The sequence below is a fragment of the Meleagris gallopavo genome, chromosome 10, assembly GCF_905368555.1.
Source record: "Meleagris gallopavo chromosome 10, MGAL_WU_HG_1.1, whole genome shotgun sequence".
In the NCBI taxonomy this organism is placed as follows: domain Eukaryota; kingdom Metazoa; phylum Chordata; class Aves; order Galliformes; family Phasianidae; genus Meleagris; species Meleagris gallopavo.
The window spans coordinates 14,987,480-15,007,158 of record NC_139413.1 but is presented as its reverse complement, the minus strand read 5'-3'; the positions used below and the strand labels follow the sequence as shown (position 1 = coordinate 15,007,158).

The following is a 19,679-nucleotide window of genomic DNA, read 5'->3' as shown; positions in this document are numbered from 1 at the left end:
CTCAGAATTGGATTCTTATCTGCCCAGAAGGCTTGCCAGAGATTTTGGGGCCATGGATTCTTAGCCCATTCCTGAAAACAGCTTTCACGATTTGCAGTGGGCATTCACATGATGACATCTGCAACTGTATTGAATCCCGAAGCTTTCAGGCTTCCAATTCTGATGTCTACACAGGCTGCCCGGCTCCCATACTGCTCTACAAGCTAGGAAACAAGAGGTCTATACATCTTGGGACTTTGCTCAAAGGATGGGCTGTATGATGGACTGTGGGCCCTGAAAGTCCTGGCATCTAAAGAATTCCCTCCACTTTGACTCTTCCCCACAACTCACAGCAGTAAAACTGACCAAAATTATGTCAGCCTCCATCAGTCAGCTGAGTACTCCCTACAGCACAGCTCATTTCGGATATACCACATTTCCTGTGGTTTTGGCTTTCGTAAAAAATGGGGGGTAATTCTCCCCTCTTCCTTCCTCCAATCTCAAAGAAAACACTAAAATCTATGGCAGAATGGAAACTCAGGTTCCTTGCCAGCTCTACCTGCACTGTTAGAAGTAACTTATTTGGTTATTTCATGACAGTATCCAGAGATCTCTGCAATGCAGACATTGGTATTTCAAGGTCTGTTTTCTACAGATCTTCTCTATTAGAGAGAGATTTATTTTCCTTTCACCAGGCAGAGGAGAATGCACCTTGCCCTGCAGAGGCATTTTTAAGTTTTGAAACAGGCCTTTCTATTTCCAGCATTTTCATTGAGGTTGCTTCAGTCAGTGCTTGATAAAGTAACCTGCATTGTATCAAAGTGTTGGTGCAGAAGCCCCAGGAAATCATAATTTTCCAAAACCTTTATGCTAAGCCTCTCAATTCCTGCAACAGTAGCTAATACTGTATGAACAACACTCATGCTCTTAAACCTTAGGGTTGCTGTGTCTAAAAATTAATTCCTTTAGGATTTGTTGGTTTCTAGATACCATGGACCTGGTGCAGGATAAATAACATTTTGTCAATAATATGAAGAAATAATCAAAAGAATCTTCAGGAAGCATAATTGAAAAACTGGCAGAATCTTTCACAGAATGTCAAAGTGGCATGCAACATACACAAGCTTGTTTCCCTTTCCAGTTCACTGAACATCAGGCGTAATCTACAGCCTGATTCAGTTTAAAATACACCCACAGTTTCCCTACAGTAAAAGCTTGCACAAGGCTTCTGTACGCTGAGCCTGAATGAGCTTTTTGCTAAATCAGACAGGCCCTTAGGATTCCCAGCACACATACGTAAGCATGGCTGGAAATGGGGAAAGAGAAGGGGCAGACTGCCTGTGCTGTGGTGCCAGCCTGATCTGTGTAGCAGACCAGAAGGTCATAGTTTAGGCTGGGGGAAGCACTGTTCTGCTCCATTCGAGCAGAAGAATTTTATGTTTGCTCAGAAGCACAAGCAACTTTGAAGCGCCATATATGGGCTGAGACTCAGGCCCTGCTGGAAAAACCTGCTGGAGCTGAGCTCTGCACATAATTCATATGAACATTAATGAGAGTTAAATGCATGCATTGAAAGAAGAATAGACCCTTTAGTGATTTGTCAAGATAAAATTCAAAATAACTTTGAATGCTTAGAGGTAAATATTATGTTTAGGAATTAAAAACAGCAGAAGTAGTGGAACAATTGCCTATAATGAGATCCAGGAACAATCTACTCACTGTACCAGGTTTTCATTAGAGTTATGGCCTGCAGCCATACCACCTTGTGCTGTGATCTTAAATGCTAAGGCAGGTCAGGCTGGCTAGTATTTGGAACAGAGACCTCCAAGCAAGCTTACCACTGCAGGAGCAGCTTAGTGATGCCATGATAATGTCCTTCCTTCTGAATCAGTATTGGATCCAGGTGTTAGAAGATCTGAAGGTCTTTTGTATGAAATCTAAATCTAAGGATATGATGACCTGTCCTTACTATAGCAATGTCACTTTGAAACAGCTACTGAATTTCAGTATGGAGGTGACTGCAAGTCAGTGATAGATAAGTGATACTGATATAATATAATTATCAACTTTACAGGGAAGCTTAAGAGCCAAATGCAACAGTATGGGGAAAATGGCTGAAGCCTCAAATTGTCCAGAGAAGTGCTAAGAACCGTTTGCTGCATTATTTTTAAAAGTCAGTATTCAAATCCTTTTTGGAAACGTCCACCTTCTTGGAGCTCTGCAAAGGGAGGGCGCTTTTAACTCCAGGGTTAACACTGAGGTTATCACACTTGCTTGTGTCCTCTAATCCCCTGCATGTGTCTGAGTTGTCTCTGCAGCAGCGCCTGAACCACCAGAGTTCACAAAGTGGGCCACACACTGTTAACAGTAGAGCTGGAAGAGCAGCTCCAGAGGAGGCTCAGCTGTCTGGCTGATGGTAGAACAGCAGACAGCTTGTCAACTGTCCCATCCCTGCTCTTAAATCTGATGGGATTAAACCCCTCTGGCATTAGCCCTGCAAGCAATTAGGTGCTTATTCATTTGAATATGAACTGGATAGCTGAACTGAATAGTTCCCTATCTAAATCAATGGGACTATGCACACAAAGTGCACACAAAGTTAAAGATGTATCTGTCTCTGAAGAATGACGGTATAAGTGAGCAGTGCAGCTATGCAATTCCTAATTGATGTTCTTGATTTATTAACCTCCCTGTTGTCAACCAGGGCACTGTATGAACACTGTTTTGCTTGTTCATGTAGGACACGATCCTGAATACTGCTGAGAGCTCTTGAGTCTGCAGTGCTGAGAGGGCTGACTTCATTGGGAATTCACTGAAATGCATCAATTGGAGTTCATTGAATTCAATGGGATTTGAGAGCATTTGGCATCCCTTAGGAGGCAATTAGCACCTTCCAGAAAACAGGCCTTAGACAATCAGGTCTAGGGAGTTCAGACAGGTTTTCCTCTGGGTTTTGGGACAGTTACTATTTGTATACAATAAATACTCCTGTTAATTTTTTGCCTTAAAATGTAATTTTGAACAGACCTTGGACTGTCTATTATCATGCTTGGATAAGTAACAGAGACAAGACTGATATTGGTGAGTGACTTACCGCTGGTTTACCAGAACTGGGTTGCAAAGTTAATTTTGCTTGGAATTGCATTACAATGTCACCTAAACAAAACATTTCTCCTCTTTACCACACTTTTGAGCTTTTATTTCCATCACGTGGGTGAATAAAATGATCTATTCAAGATACTCATACAGTACTGGGAGTTGCTCATCCCTGACTTCTTGCGCTGAAAAGGAGAAAGCCATGAGTCTGTGGGCTGTAAGCAGCTACTAGGATATGCCTGTTTGTATGTGGGCCATATATTCTTAATACCTCAGTTTTACCACTGACTTCATGAAAACAAGCAGGGTCACATAAACCAGCTGGTGATGCATGTTTGTGAGGAGGAGAGAAACCATCAGCACACACTAGCCGCTGCTTTATATCAAAAACTCTTTCAACTTATTATAGATGAGGGATGGAAATCAGAGACCACGGGAGTCCATTGGAGTTTTTAAATCAAATTGCTTTTGGATTGGTCCCTTAAACAAAGACTCTTTTTCAGGATATTGAAGTATTGCAATTAGCAGATTTTCACAACTAAACACTCTGTACTCATAAATAAATACCACTTTAAAGCTTGCATATTTTTTCTTCTTTACTTTGCTGTTTGTGGGTTTGAAGATGCATTTCCTTCTAATAGCAAAATATAACACAAGGAATGAGGTAAAATGTCCAGTACTCAATATAGTCAGAAGAACTAAAGGGATCATGTCTCCATTTAGCTTCCAAATGCTGCTTTAATCCCTTCTAAAACTCTACTATCTTCTGCAGAACTGCAAAGGAATCCTTGTGCTTCAGAAATACATCTTATTTATCAATGAAATAGGCAGCTCAAGGCAATAGAAAAAAAAATCCACATTAGAAAGAAGAATGTAATACTTTTATAACATCTAACATCACCTTTCTGAACAGAAAGATGAAAACCACCAAATGTCAAAAGAGCATATTACCCAGGATAAACTGTGCACTGCTGCCACTGCCAACTGCTTTAATAGATGAGGGCTGCTCCAAAAGTAATACCACCTCTTGGATTATGTTGGCTCACAATATCAGAGCTGAATATTGGTGGGATGGCAGTAGAGCCTGAATCTTCCCACCAAGATCCTAACACATTTTATTGCCATGTGACAGATGGCAGCAGTGGGGCAGTCTGACAGAACTGCATCTAACATGGAAATGCAGATTAAGTAAAGGGGTGCTATTGAATTTCTCTGTGCAGAAAAAATGACACCCACTGACATTCATCGACACTTGCTGACTGTTTATGGAGAACAAACAGTGGGTGTGAGCACAGTGAGGAGGTGAGTGGTGCATTTCAGCAGTGGCAACAGTGGTATGAAAGACAAGCCATGTTCCAGACTGGCATGCACAGCTGTCATACCATGAAATTAAGAGTATTTCGATCAGATCATTCATGTGAATCAACTAATGGTGGTGATAATGCTGGAAAGTAGTATTTTGCAGCTGAGAAATTTCTATATCAAATAGTGTTATTGTGGTTATTCTATTTTTTATATCTATGTTAATTTTGAAGGAAATAAATGGGAGGCATTACTTTCAGAGCAAGCTCCATGTATGCACTTGAACGTCTGACCGCAGTAAGTGAAACTTTTGCTTACTTTTTTTTCATTTAAAGAAATACATACTTTTTTTTTTTTAATCCAGATAATGCTGTAAAGTTCTACCAAGAGGTTACACAAAGGAACTGCAAATAAAGCGTATGTACATAAATAACTTGGTCTGACTTTTTGTTTAATGTCTAAGATGATTGGAACAGATTGTATCATGAACTGCTTTCCCTTTAGCTAATTAAATAGCCGTCCCCACTTACCATAAAGCATATTCTTATTAAAACAAGTATCTATATTCACTCTGTTGGATAAATTACTTCCAAGTAAGTGCCATAAAGTCCATTACACTCATGCTTTAGAAGTGGATCAGGTCCAAACAGACAATCAAAGGATTTCACTGGGATTACGTTAGATTAGAAAAACTAAGGAAAACTTGAAGCACTGACAAGATTGTAAAGATGTAAAGGATAAATTAGCAGTTACATACCAAAGTACAGCAGCAGTATCCTAGCATATTCAAAAAAGAGCAAAAGTAAAAAATATCCTATTGTACTAATCCAGGTTCAAACGGACATTTGTTTATTCAGAAATAGAATGTCATGACTAAATGTTATCTGCCATAAAAATCAAGTTGATATTTCAAAGTTTAAATACCAAAAATATACAAAAACAACCAAGTTAACCAACCATCTGAGTAGGAGCTTATTCTCTCCACAAGTTCCTTTTAAAATTGAGTAGAAAAGATCATGTTATGATTTGCTATATTAATGAGCCATTATTGCATAACTATGCTTTTATTGCAGATATATTACCTGCTAAATGATGCTGTTTTTCCAGAAAAAGTTCACAGTACAGATTCTATGGGAATGTTTCCTGCTGACAGTTCCTAAATCTTTCAAAAGCTGTCAGCAACCTCAGAAATCAAGTTTGCAGTACCCGAGCAAGCAGAAGCACATGCATAGGCTTTCTATTTTTAAACTGCAACTCAGACCATTAAAGAAACGCCTTAAATGTGAAAGATCATTGAAAATAAGAATCATCCTAAATTGTCAATTTAAAGGACACTGTCAATTACATGCAATCTAATCTGAAAATTCTATAAACACCACTTGCCATTTTAAAATTTACATTTTTAAAAAAATTACCTTCTGCCCAAACTAATTCTCCTCAGAACCACACTGACAAATGCTTGATGTAAAAAATAAGTAACATTTAGTAAAACACACATTTCCATAGAGAAGATTGATCCATGGGAAACACGTCCTTTCTATTTACCTGTAAACAGCCTTTCTACTGCACATTCTTCCTGTTAAGCTCATGAAAATGATGGCAAAATTCACCTGAACCTTAAAAGAAATTCAGCCCAAAGGTTTATAATTACAGTCAATTACTAAAGTTCACCTGCTAGACTTTTGAAATGTCCTCGTGCTTTGTGTCACTCAATGCTCTTTCGATTGTTGTATTTTTTTCAATGAAGATACAGAGAAATTGGACCCAGCTGAATGTAACTTTGCTAAAGTGAGACTGTATGATATCACAAAAATACCCATTGTACTCTGAACATGAGCACAAACATTCCTTACAAAAGTTTACTAGAAAAAAACTGATTACCACTGCTTCCATTAAATCTGATTACTCCCTTTTTATTATATCGGCCATATTCTAAGTGGTGCTCTGCAGTTTGCAGGCACAAACTCTGTTATTGGTAAATGGGATTTTTATGACTAATTTCCCCATTTGCTGCTTGTTATGAAGATTTGTGCACATAAACCTGGTACACAATTTCATGACTATATTTCAAAATGCCCCTTTGTTTTGGATTTAAGCTAGAACATAACTTTCTCAAGAGCATAATGTACTCTAATATACAATATTCCATGCTGCTTTTCAGCTGGATGGAGCAACACAGAGTAGCTAGACAACTGCCACAGTGGAAAAAGGAATTTCCTCACAACAGCCAAGAATTTGAGGATTTTATTACCTCTAAACCAACCTCTTACATTCTTCAGGGCTGTGAATCAGGGCAAGGGGTTTGTATTCCAGAAATCACTGCCTGGCAGAACATTTTCTGTGAAGACCATTTTACCTTTAGATCTCAGCTTAACAAGAAACGATTCAAATAGATGTGGATCAAGTTCAAGACGGGTGAAAAAAGGTGACTTAGAACAGCAATTCCCCACTAGCTAGTGGATGCTATATTGAGACCTGCTTTAGCAGTCCAGCCTATAATCTATACATGCCTGTGTGAAAGCTCATTCCTATTTGTGAGTAGCTAGTACCTAACTCGTATCTCCCAGATGGGATGTCACCAGAACAAACTGCAACTGTTCTGAAGGGCAGACAAAATGTATAGATTTTTAATCTTATCACTATAGAGGCTGCAGGTTCTACAGCTCCACAGTCATTACATGGAAACAAAACTTTCTTTTACTTCTTATTATATAAGAAAAGAAATTAGGATTTTTTTTTCTATTTTTTATACAAATTTTTACTAGTCTTAATTAAGTTTTACATATAAACATGACTTAACTGCAGTTGGCAATATAAGTAGTGCTGTAAAAGCAAAACCCATGGCCATGGGGGTTCCTTTAAAATTGAAGCCAAGGAAGAGAAAAGAGAGAAAATGTAGATTAAGATTTGCTACAGAGAGAGAAAGGAAAGGATGAATCATAAAATATAAAGTACATTGATGCAGAAGGGTGTGTTTATACACACACTTGCATCTATATCCATACAAATATACTTTTCAAGTCTATACACTGTTGGGCAACATATGTATTGTTCACAAAGTAAGCAAAATTCAAAATAGCGTTTTCATTCAGGATAAGATTTACAGTAAGTTCAGAATTAAAATTGTTTATATTGTTTATAATTTTATTAGTGCCAGTTACCTCTCCTCCACTATAGATTGAAAGATCATTCCTTCCACCCGTAACTTTGGTTACAAAATCTCCAAATGAACCTTTCAGTAACATCAGCCCAGCTAACACTCTGCTCTTCCAAAGACAGGACTTTGCCAGGGTAATTGCTTACTTAGAACAAATTCTGGGAGAGACCATGACAAAAATGTTCAGAAGATACAGTTTGTCAAATACTATCTAAAGTTTTTTTCTGAAAGCTACCGTTGAAACAGTGTTGAGAACAACTTTTAAGTCTTCAGCAGATCTACAAAGCACTTCTTAGTTTCATATCTCTACCTGTAAAGTAGAGACAATGATCGCACTTAACCTCCTTAATAAAAACCTTTGGTATCTTTTGAATTAAAAAAACCCTTTAAAGAAACTCGCACATAAAGAATTTATTTTATATATACTCACAAGTCAATTACTCTTGTGGGTACAGAAACATATATAGAACAGATTGGCAAGTTAAAATTCCAATAGAAACTATGAAGTTCCTGTAGAACTATAAAACTACAGTAATATTTATGGTCAAACTTTATTTGTTCTGTAAATTGCATAGAGCTTTAAGCCAAGATTGATCAAGCTATATGCTGTGTACACTGAACGGACAGAATTTCTAAAGAATTATCTACTAGAAACTTAATACATTTCTCAACCTCCTTTAGAAGTTTGCTCTCAGCCTTAAATAATCACTCCAAATAAGTCATCTAAGCAAACACTACCAACATTATTAAAACTAAGCTTCCCAAGGAAATCATATGCCACTCACACAAATTCTAGATATTTATGAATGAAGTGGATTGAATAAAATTTTTGAATCTTCAGAATTGTTTTAATTTGCTTATATGGAAATGTTAACTACTTTTCCTCCAAAGTTTCATAAATTTTTCTAATGAATATGTTGAAAGACCTCTCAAAACCACAATACAGATACTTTTACAAACATGCAGTGAGTTTCAACAATGCAAGGTATCATTTTTCTGTGTGTTAAATCTTCTGAAAACAATTGATTGCAAATGATACACATGAGCTCATTTACTAGAATTGTTCATTTTTCTGCATGAATGTTCAGATACATGCCTTATGGCACAACTATTGGGCTGAATCACTTTTTGAGATAGTATATTTTAGTAAGAGTTTGTTGGTTCCACATATGCAAACAGACTAGTGGGAGCACAAGGTGAAGAAGCAAGATAAATACTAATATTTATGAATTTGAAAGGTTTACCTGGCTTGGAAACAGAATCATCAAATCCAGCTACAATCTAAAAAGTGCCCATGCAAACTTCTAATCACTATGCAAAACATGAAAAGAACCAGTAAGAGCAAGCTCAGTTTCAAATTTGTGGTTAAAAAATAGGCATTAAAACATGCCAAATGTTACATAGATTTTTTTTTGTCTGATCTCCTCTGTGTATTGTGGAGTTTGGATTTTTTGTTTGTTTGTTTTTTTATTTGTTTTTTTAGGTTTGTTTCTTTTTTTTTTTTAATCTTAGCAGGCATCTACTGTCAGCTATTGTAAGAGACTGGGTCTTCTAGCCAGCCCTTGCAGGCATCACACATCCTTCAGACTTCCATCCTCCCAGAACTCCTGATTCATAGCTAAGGAAGAATCTCTTTTGGCCTCTACACAGTCCTTCTCAGCTGAGACTTTGTATCTGTAAAACCTTTGAGATTTTCCTATCCAAGGAGCTGTTATTCCTATCTTCTTCTCAGATGCATTTATTTTTTCAGCTGGAAACATGTGATGCTTAAGGTCAACTTTCTTTTTGTCAGGTTCTAACGAGCTTTACAAAATGTATCACCACAAATCTGATTTTTATCTCAAAAAGAATGAGTTATTACTAAGCACTCATGAATTGCTAAAATGGGAAGAAAGGGGTTCCCTTTCATGTCATGATTACTGCTGCATTTTGTCTCTTACAGCCTCTTCCAGCAGCAAGTTCTTCTCCGTCTCTTCTAAGCCCCCTTCCTAAATGCTTACAGCTCATGATGCAGCTGTTTGCTTGTTTCTCATAAGTTTGTCTCTAATATCCATCCCTTCCTGGACGCACAAACATGAGAAGGATCTATAGTTAAAGGTCATTGTTGGTATCTTCTGTCTTAAGGAAACATACAAGAATTTGCCTCTCATTTTAAGTATTTCCTCTAATAAAGAAGTGCACTTACCTGACAGGATTTGTTGTTTTACCAGTACTGTGTACAACTGCATCTAGGACTTAATTCTTCCTTCTCTCCTAGGAGAGGCAATGAATGTCTCCTTAGAATTTCACCATGATATCATGCCTGGAAGAGAATGGCAATGAGTTAAACAAGCAGTTCCCGGAATGTGAACAAGTGACCCTGTTGTTAAGTGACTGTGCTGACTACTACTGCTTAATTTTAACAAAAGATGTTATCCAGTGTCTAGCAATAGAGTCCTAATAACTCTCTCACTTATGGCTGATACTGAAATAAAGCAATAAATCTATCCATACTAGCAACACCTTCTTTCTTAGGGAATGAATACAATTTATCAAAAGTCACTGCTAATACAGTCATCATTTAGAATTTCCAAGAACCCTGTGGACAGACACAGCCTGGCAGATAGAAGAGTCTATTTTGCTGTCATTCCAGTGTTGAGGACAAGAATAACGAAGTCATTAAATATTTTATTAAAATAAAATTATTTCCCCAGACTTATTTCTTTTTGCAGTATTTAATAGAACAACATCAAATAAGTGATACATCTATCCAAGTATTCTGTCTCTGACAATGTCCAGTGGACATGGAAAAACACAGGCATAGAGATAAGCATGTAGTGACATTTCTCTAGACTATTCTCCCAGGAGAGACACCAGCAAACAATTGCCCTTGATGGACTTTTTTCCTCTGTAATCTACCACTATCCTTCTTAAACCTGTGTAAAATAGCAGCATATATAATGTCACGAGATAAAGATTCCCACAATTGTGTTATGAGGTACTTCCTTTCTGAACTAGTTTCACTCAGAATTCCAGGTTGGTTTTGAATCATGTATTTTAGAAGTTTTACAGTAAATGAGAAAACATTTTTATCTTTACCAAATATTTTCCTTTAAAACATTATATTTAACAATTATATAAAAATCAGTGAATGAGGCTTAAGAAAGCAAAAATGAAATTATGCAGACACTAATCTATGTTTTTTATGCAAACCAACCTGAAAAGACAATTAATTTGTTTAAATATCAGTATATCTGTCAGGAGATAGGCTGCTGGGTTAGAATTTAGAATTTCCAGTTAGAATTTCCTAATTGTTACTTTGCAGTGATTATTTAGAATATCACATTATTTTCCCATGATCTCACTGATGCCTTTCTGTGGCAGCCCGTGAAGATGTGATCTACCACACAACCATGGAGCTGGACGCCCCACTATGCCAATCAGCTAGGTGCCAGTACTTTCTACTTTGTGAGCACTGTCTTCCACAAGCTCTCAGCCTTCTTGGAACTCAGGTGAACTAAACACAACAGTGACTGAAGGGATTCATTCTTAAAGATGTGTTAAGTAGCAAAGCAACACAGGGTCTTAGGTAGGAGATCCACAGCAAAGTGATGAGAGAAACCAGCTTTATGGATAATGTATTCATTTCAACTCTTATAGAGGTCCTTCAGTAATGTAAGAAAGCAGTGACCTGTCCTTTGTGTCTTTACTATTATCTAACCTCTGAACAATGATGTTTTTTCCTGTTGTACACTCCTGAAAAAACTCCTCAATGTCTGACTGAATTTGGCCTGTTGCTTGCAATACTGCAAGTTGTCCTTTCAGATGAAAGCAGATGGAAGAAACACAGTCCTCACTTGAGATCTAAATACACAATGCCATAGAATGTGACATGGCTTCATGTAAGACAAGACATAAACCCTTTCTGACTAGAAGGAAGGAACAGCATGGTGAGGATCATGTAGACTGGGAGATAAAAGCCAGAGACAAAACTCTTTGCTGTCCTGGCCATCCAACCAGGGGGTTGACATGCTGGTGGACAAGCATAAGGCTTCTCCTCTTTTATGGGGACTGTAGAGCCTAATCTCTCCTCCTTTTGTCCATCCCATCACCCTGCAATGTGTTCTCAGGAGAGCTGGACCTTCCCCTGGTGTGTTAGGCTGCACTAAGGAGCCCTGACTGCCACACTGCCCTGTGGAAATCTCAATCAGAGCATGTTCAGGGAGCGTGACATACAGGCAGCCTCACTGCCAGCCAGCCCCATGGCCCAAGTTCCCCACAACTGCAGGATAGCATTACCAAGATCATCTCCTACTTGCTGGTTTCAGAACCATCCCAAGGAAAAAAAAGCAAAGGTGGATCAGAATCAGGCCCTCTTTAGTGGATGATGAACTGGATTAAAAAAGTAGTATCTATAAATGCTTTGGATACAAAAGTGCATAAAATACTATTTCTGACTTGCATATCCTTTAAAATAGATTTGATTGCCTCAGATAAACTTTGTATTATTTCTGTACAAGGACCTGTGTAGACCAGAATGAACTTCCTATCATTCCACAGTAATTTCTTTTGAAATCTTTACCAAAGGCAGTGAGGCAAGGCAGATGCTTTCAAGAGGTACTAGAGGACGTAGTAAAGTGTAGGCATGGACAAGTGTCTTGCAAAGGTAAGTACCCCCTCTACTGACCTTAAGATGATATCTTCCCAACAGACTAGAAGCATAGCTTGCACATGTGCATAATTATACACACTCTATTTTCATAGATACGTGCATCGACACCTTCACAGACATGCAAAATACAAATGCCAGCTGTTAGTAAGGCAATATTTTCTCTCTAGAGGTGTACCAATATTGGTTTATTTCTAAGGTCTGTAGCTAATTTCAACCCTGGGTCACATAAACTTCATGTAACACAAACCCATTTATCAAACATGTCATACTATATCATCAAGAAAAAAACACTGAAATGCTTTCTCAATTGGTTCCTTTTGTCAAGAATATTTTGGAGAATGCTACCTGCCCAAGGAATTATTTCTGCTAAGCTATCTTACAGACCTGTTGGCCACAGGACTGCTTCCACTCTTCAAGTAAAATCAATGGATACTCCTGACTTAAGTGACAACAGGGTAAAGTTTCGTGCTATAAAAATATAATGCCCACAATATTTGTCAAATCAACTTCAATCTGAGATCCTCTGTCACTGTGAAGAAAACACAATTAATGACTCACTTTAAAACTGAACTGTGGTTTAAGACCAAGTGCTAAATCAAATCCAGTCACATACAGCTTAGGATTTAAAAACATGTTTTAAAGCAACAGTTAAAAGAGCAGCTAAGTCACAACAACCACCAGCTAATTCATGTTTAAAATAAATCTGATGTAATTGGAAGTATACTACATCTATACCTCAGAATTCAGTGTTGGTTGTTAGACTTATATAACCCACGATCATCCAGCACTCAATAAATCCCACATGTTCAGGGATGCTTGTTTAAATCTCAGGTAACCATACAGACCATGGAACTTGGTGGTACAGAAAGACTCATCGTTTTAAGGCCAGTTAGTTAAAAATATCTATCTATCCATATACAGTGGGACATGGGACAGAGCTGAAAGACTTTTCTGTCCTAATTCATACAAGGCATCTGAACTGAGGTATGAAGGACAGTTAGACATAAATGAGAGAAAAATACATATAGCAAGACAATTCAAGAGAACAGAGAAAAGGTAATCTCTGAGCAGTCGCATTTGTTTGGATTCTTGTTATATTGTTTTAAAATGCTCTGGAATTGTCCTGTGCCCATAAGACAAGACATTTCCTGAAACACTAACAATGCAGTACCATAGCAGTCAAAATTTATGTACTTATTTAGAAAATAAAATTCCTGGAGACTATTCAATCATGAAAGAGCAATAACAGAACATGTAATTAACAGCTGAATTTTCTTTGTTGTTGTTCGGTTGGTTGGTGTTTTTTTTAAACAAAAGATTTTTACACAACTTTAGGTATCAGTAATAATGATAATGAGTACTTTCGTGACTGCTAGATTGCCAGAGGATATCTGAATGTCAGCATTTAAAGATGAAGATTTTGAACTCATCCTTGAAAGAGTTCAGTGGCTAACCATTTAAGATACTTCTTCAATATCAGCAATGATATGATGTAATGAGAAAAAGAGCTGATAACTTGTGAAGACAACATAATCTTCTGTGCTGGTATGGGACAAATTATAGTGATATAGTGATTGCTGCTATTTCTATGACTTAGCTCAAATATTCCCCTTTATCACACCTTTTATTTGTGTCGATAGCCAGGTAAGTCAACTGAAAACCTTTTTGCTAACAAGAAATCCTGATACTGAGGTCAGCCCTTCAATGCTGAAATGTACAATTAGCAGGCAGGATTAATCTCAAACTATCCTGTAGTTCTCTCAACTCCTAAATTGCATCTTTCCCACTAGCAACACCTTTGTACACAAGTACATTAAGTGTTAAGCTTCACAAACCATGAGAACTTGAGATAACAGTGGCTGTACATCAAGGTCCATCAGGTGGTGGATATCAAACTGCTGTTCTCAGTGATGTGGGCTCCATATATTAGCACTCAGAATAGTTGAATCAGCACACAAGTCCATTTCTTGAAAGGTATTAATCTTTTTAAAGGTGAAGAATTAATAACAGAGAGGAAGAGAGAAAGGGTGAGAGAAATGCAATCTGTTACAGGACTGGGAGAGCAAATGAAGATTAGAGTTGTAGTTCGCTGTCGCAAGAGATTGTAGCCTCTGGCGAACAAACCCTCTAAACTTACTGGTATTTGTCATTCTAAGCATTCTCCTTTAAATTACATATAAAATAATTTTGAGACAGTGGAACTGTTCATGTCTAGTGTAAAAGAGAATATGAGTATGACAGGAGGCTTGAAGTAATGAAAGGTGGGGGATACATTCTTTATTGATTAACATGTATTCCTTGAAAAAAAAATAGGCATTGGGGAACAAAACATTATGGATTTTCCAGTTCTTATTCAACTACAAGATGGAAATAACTGCAAGCACAGAACCACCAGAAAAATTTCAGAGACTCAGTAGGGCTTTTAAAATCATCTAAGATTTCTCTACTCCCTGTCTTCTACTCAGTCTCTTACTTAATGTTTTTCAGAGAAGGTAGAGGAGCATCAGGAATGCACCTACAATAGAGATGTGGCCGGGTAAAACACATCCTATGCAGTTAGCAGCTATGCCAAACCTTCCTGGGACTCAGCCAAAGAGACAGTGACTGGTTTGGAAGCCACTTCTAGCTGTTCCCATTTTCAGTTGAAAACAACCTATAAAGCAGGATTGACCTTCACGGGTATGCAAACTGCAAACCTAACTTGTGTCAACACTATCGCATCCGCTGATAGAGGGCGGATGGTGCCAGATCCAAGGAAGGACTTCTGAACACCAACCAGTGCCATAGGATGCAGTAATGTATTGATTAAGGTTTCTTCTGCCAGCAGAGCTGCAGTAGAAAGACCTATAAAACTTCATTTTCACAGCAAGTACCTAGCAGTAGCGAAATGATGGATGACTTAATAGAAACAGTCTTTAGCCAGATTGATTCATGCCAAAATCCATAGGGACTACCTTTGCGAGTGATTCTCCCTATGCTATGAGGACACACAACAATTACATATTTTTATTTTTACTGATACATATTATTGACATATATATACACATATATTTATTTATCCTTTGTTTTAGCTAATTTGGCTTGCAGTTTCTTAACCTGTTACTTACATTGTGTCCTGTCTTTAACATAATTTTGTAAATCGTTATTCTTGCCATGGGTAGAACTGTCAGTGAGGCACCTTAGAGCTGTTCTAAACTTCCATTATCATTTCCTGGAATGCTCCATAAACAAGGGACCCTAAATCTTACCAATCTCTTTCAAGCTTAGTGAAAGAGCTCATGTGTGGGAAAGTTTGTAAGACTGAAGTAAAAAAATTTTTAGCACTGACATAATTGAAGATTTTTATTGCTGTTTCAGAAAAATACGAAAAAATCTGGGTAGAACACTGCACAGTGGCAATGTTGTATAGCAGCTTTCATACAAACTGAGCCTCAAAACCCTGTACAAAGTTATATCAATTGTTTAAACTAAAGAATGCCACTATAAAAACACTGATTAATAAATTAAAACAGTTGGTTATGAACCCAATGAGAGAAAAGTCAGCAAGCATAAGAGCCTGAAAAATGCATTTTAAGAAAAATTTATGAGGAGATGGAGACTTGTGAAGCAAAAACACAAGAAGGTTGGCCTATATTGATGGCAGATCACAAGAAATTTCATATGGTTAGGATCTGTGATAAAGGTCAGAAAAGATCTTGAGAATTGTCCTGGTTTCAGCCAAGACAGCATTAATAGCATACCAATGTTTGGTTATTGCTAAGAACTGAACACGAGTTCTACTTTGTTTTCAATTCTCTCATTCATCCCACTTGATGGGGAGGGTGGAGTATGGCATTAGTGAACATCTGTGCGGTGCTGGGATTCCTGCTGGGCTAAACCACAATAAAAATGAGGGCAGTAGCAGTAACAAGGAGCTGCCTTGTTGCTCATGCTGTCATTTACCCACAGAAAACAGAATGAAGTACATCCAAGTATTTACAACAATCCACTTTGCTAAAATAGAAAAGAGCTGGATGACCATGGAAAAAGGCAGAGTAGATTTATCAGGTCTGAGATGTCCATGGAGAACAAAGCTGCAGGGGTGGAATAGGCAAATGAAGATGGGAGGATTTGGAGAGACAGCACTGAGGACATAGCTTGACACATTTTTTCACTTAACACATTTCTAGTCAGAAGGAACAAAAACAGATTTACATGTGCTATAAGGGGGACACTCCACAGCAATATGAAAGGTGTTACAAGCCAGGCCTTTTTCACTGAGGTCCATTGGCTATTGTCAATGACTAGTCTTAATCTCAGGTAATTGCACATCTTAGTCACCCAAGTATGAGTCCTATACTAGGGACTCTGAGTTATTTTTTTAAAAAAACTGGGATAAAAATCACAGTTAATGACAACAATTAGCTTAAATGCAATTTGCCTGTCAACACACATACATTTCTCCACTCCAAGTTAGCATATTGCTCAGAGGCAAACCAAGCAAGGCTCTAGAGAAAGTCCAAAGCACTGAGCAAAACGATCTCTAAACTATGTACTTGAAAGTCTTCAATGAGCAAGCTCCAGCTTCCTTAGGCTAGGCTAGGAGAACAGGTAGCAGAACTCCAACCATTCAGCCTCGAGGCCTGCAATGAGCACCGGGCTGTACCTTTCTGGAAGTCTGGTGCACTCTGCACAGTACCATATTGACACAGACTTTACTTATGTAGTGGTCACTACAACACTGATACGAAAAGGACTTTAAAGGCTCAGATTAGTTTCTCTGCAGGGTTGTGGCACATCTTTGGCTTGAGGATAATGCTTGGATCATCACCATTTTCCTGTGTATGCCTCTTGCAACTCCAAAGACAAATCATTACTCCAACAACAAATATCCCTTTTACCTGCAAAGGGATTCTTCCTTCTCTTGCTCAGAAATAACATCATTTTTTTACCTCACTCATACCACTTTCATATGAAAGAGACCAAAGCCTGTGCCAACCCCTGCTTATCTTTGGAATTTGTTCACAAAGATTTTCCATTTGAAGGTAAAGCAGATTCGCCATGTTTTAACACAAAATAATGCCTGGATATAATGTCACGTTAATAGATACAGACTAAAATAGGACAAATAGAATTTGCAACTGTGTTACTCTGTTTCTAGTCACAATATATCACTTGTTAACCCTTTGTAGTAAGTCGCAGTGACTCTTCGCTCATTATAACAAAGAAAATCTACGACTGAGGAATTAGAACAGTTCTTACCCCACTTTTCCTCACTTAACATCATAAGCTGAAAACATTTTTCAGGCACAGTACCTTGTCTTTAAAGCTTGGATAAAACCAAGAAAAAAAAAATGTGAGAGGAAAGATAGGACTTCAACATAGCTTGATCTCATTTTTAAATTGAGTCAATGTTTTTCATTCTAGATGCCTGCTTACTTATTCAACTCAAGTTCATTCTTAGGGGGATCTTGTCAATAAAGTCAAATAAGGCTCTCTGTGAGCAGTAAGGTTTTTGAGGGTCTTTTTTGAGGGCTTCATTAAAAGCAGACAGTTTCTCTAACCTTTTAGCAGAACCTGTTATCTGATGACGTGAATTAAAGTCTCTCAAATGACTAATAATCATATCAAGGCTGCCATGTCAGCTTGTAGATTTGAATAAGAGGGTCTGAAAACATTTGCATGCCTCGATGTGCCAGTGCTAAGAAGCTAATGTGATAGTGCTGTCATAAAGCACTGGAAAGACATGACTTAATGTAATCTGTCATGTCATATGCTAATCTTCAGCCATTACTTGAGTGCTGTAAGTAAGTAGAAAGCATTTGGGAGAAATCCTTTTCAATTTCTCTGAGTACCACTTCTGCTGCTGGTCAGCTCAAATGGGTTTTGTGCATTTAATGCAGAGCTCAAGTCAAGTTGGTTTAGGTCACACTTAATTAACCAGCACGTTGATGGGTTGGGCTGGTGTAGCACTATGGAAAATGGGTATTCCTGATACTGCCTAACAAGTAAATATTTCATATGCTAGAGGAAAAAAAAGGGACTCTCAGACCTTGATAAGAAAAAGCCCTTTTACAAAAACACTATCTCTTTAGCAAGACAGTTTTCTATGCCTCTCTTATCTTGCTTCTACGCAATTTAAACAAAGATGATTATAAATACTTAAAAACTCTTCTATTTGTAACCACAAACTTTAAAACCACCTGATGGAGACTAGTCATTCAAACAACAACAGACAACAGGCAGCTTTAAACACAATGTACTTTTTTAAAATAAGAATAGAGGAAATGATCAAAGAGACAATTCAACTTTACTTACTTGTTTTAGGAAAATGACACCAATATTTTTTAATATACAGCAGGTGGAAGAGGGAGAAATTCTAACAATGCTAAGTACAGAATGTGGGATGGAAAATGAAACATATTAATGAGAATGACAGAAATTTCAGGACAATTTTAGCAAAGTGTGAAGGGATTTTGAGTCAACACTTGAAGGTTATTTTAATAATAACTACAGCCTTTTCAAATAAAAGCTTAAGAACCCTGTGCCTTTTGCAGCAATGAGGATGTTTAGCAGGGCTCAGCAGTTTGTAGCCTGCCCCAACTAAACCTGAAGGCTTTGAATTTAAGAATTTCAGATCATTTTGATTAGGACTGCCATAAAGAAACACGGGGACACTATATGAACACCAATAATATGAAAACTTGCCTCATTCTGTTTTCTTGGTGGTCACACTGGAATCAAATCCTGCTAAAGTCAGACATTTCATAGACCTACAGGAAACAGATAGATCTTTATAGTATTAGGTCATCTTGTTCATTTTCTTATCAATGCTGGATTGTTACCCACAGTAAACTGTGAACTGCTTCATTCAACTTAAATTTAAAATGACACACTTTAATAGTTTCCACCATTCCCAAAGGAATGTATAAAGCATTCTTATTCTCCAGCATCAAGTGTGATTGTTCCCCTCCTCACACCTAAGTTATCCTCTATCTATGTACCTGTGGCACAGGTGAACCTGTATAATTGCACAGATTCAGTTTCCCTCACAAGTAAAATAGTTTCAGAGTTTCAGATCAGGAAAGTATTCTCCTTCTGGAGGAATAAAATGATCCACAATATTTTGTCAGCTTTGTTTGGGATCAGTAATCCTTCAGTCCTTTAATAGCAGGCTGTTCAATTGTCTTATCAAGTTAAAGACCTTTTCTCTTCCCATTTAATGTCTTCTAGTCATCCTTCAAATACTAGTCTTTCAGAGACTTCCACCTTTCTCGAAGTCCTCCTCTGTTCATTACATTACTACAATGAAATAAAGCTCACTGTCTTTGTCAACATCACAAATTGGATGACAAGTCTTCTTCCCACTCTCACTAGAAGGACCTCATGAACTCAAGCATGGTTCATCAGTGTATGGAAACAGTCTCAGCTCCTGGTGATCTGTCTAGCCTTAGGTCATTCAACTACTTTTGCTGTGGAATAACCCAAGAACAGAGCTAGACCAGGATCATTGAC

The 19,679-nt window shown here is 37.7% G+C and overlaps 1 protein-coding gene across 1 annotated transcript in view; it reads right to left on the bottom strand.

Annotated features, from left to right (window-relative positions):
• The window catches only part of LOC116216988 (uncharacterized), a 451,866-nt gene that overhangs the window by 184,711 nt on the left and 247,476 nt on the right, over window positions 1-19,679 (bottom strand). Inside the window, 1 exon segment of the mRNA XM_085231079.1 lies at window positions 9,720-9,836. The gene's annotated coding sequence lies outside the window, so the exon portion shown is untranslated.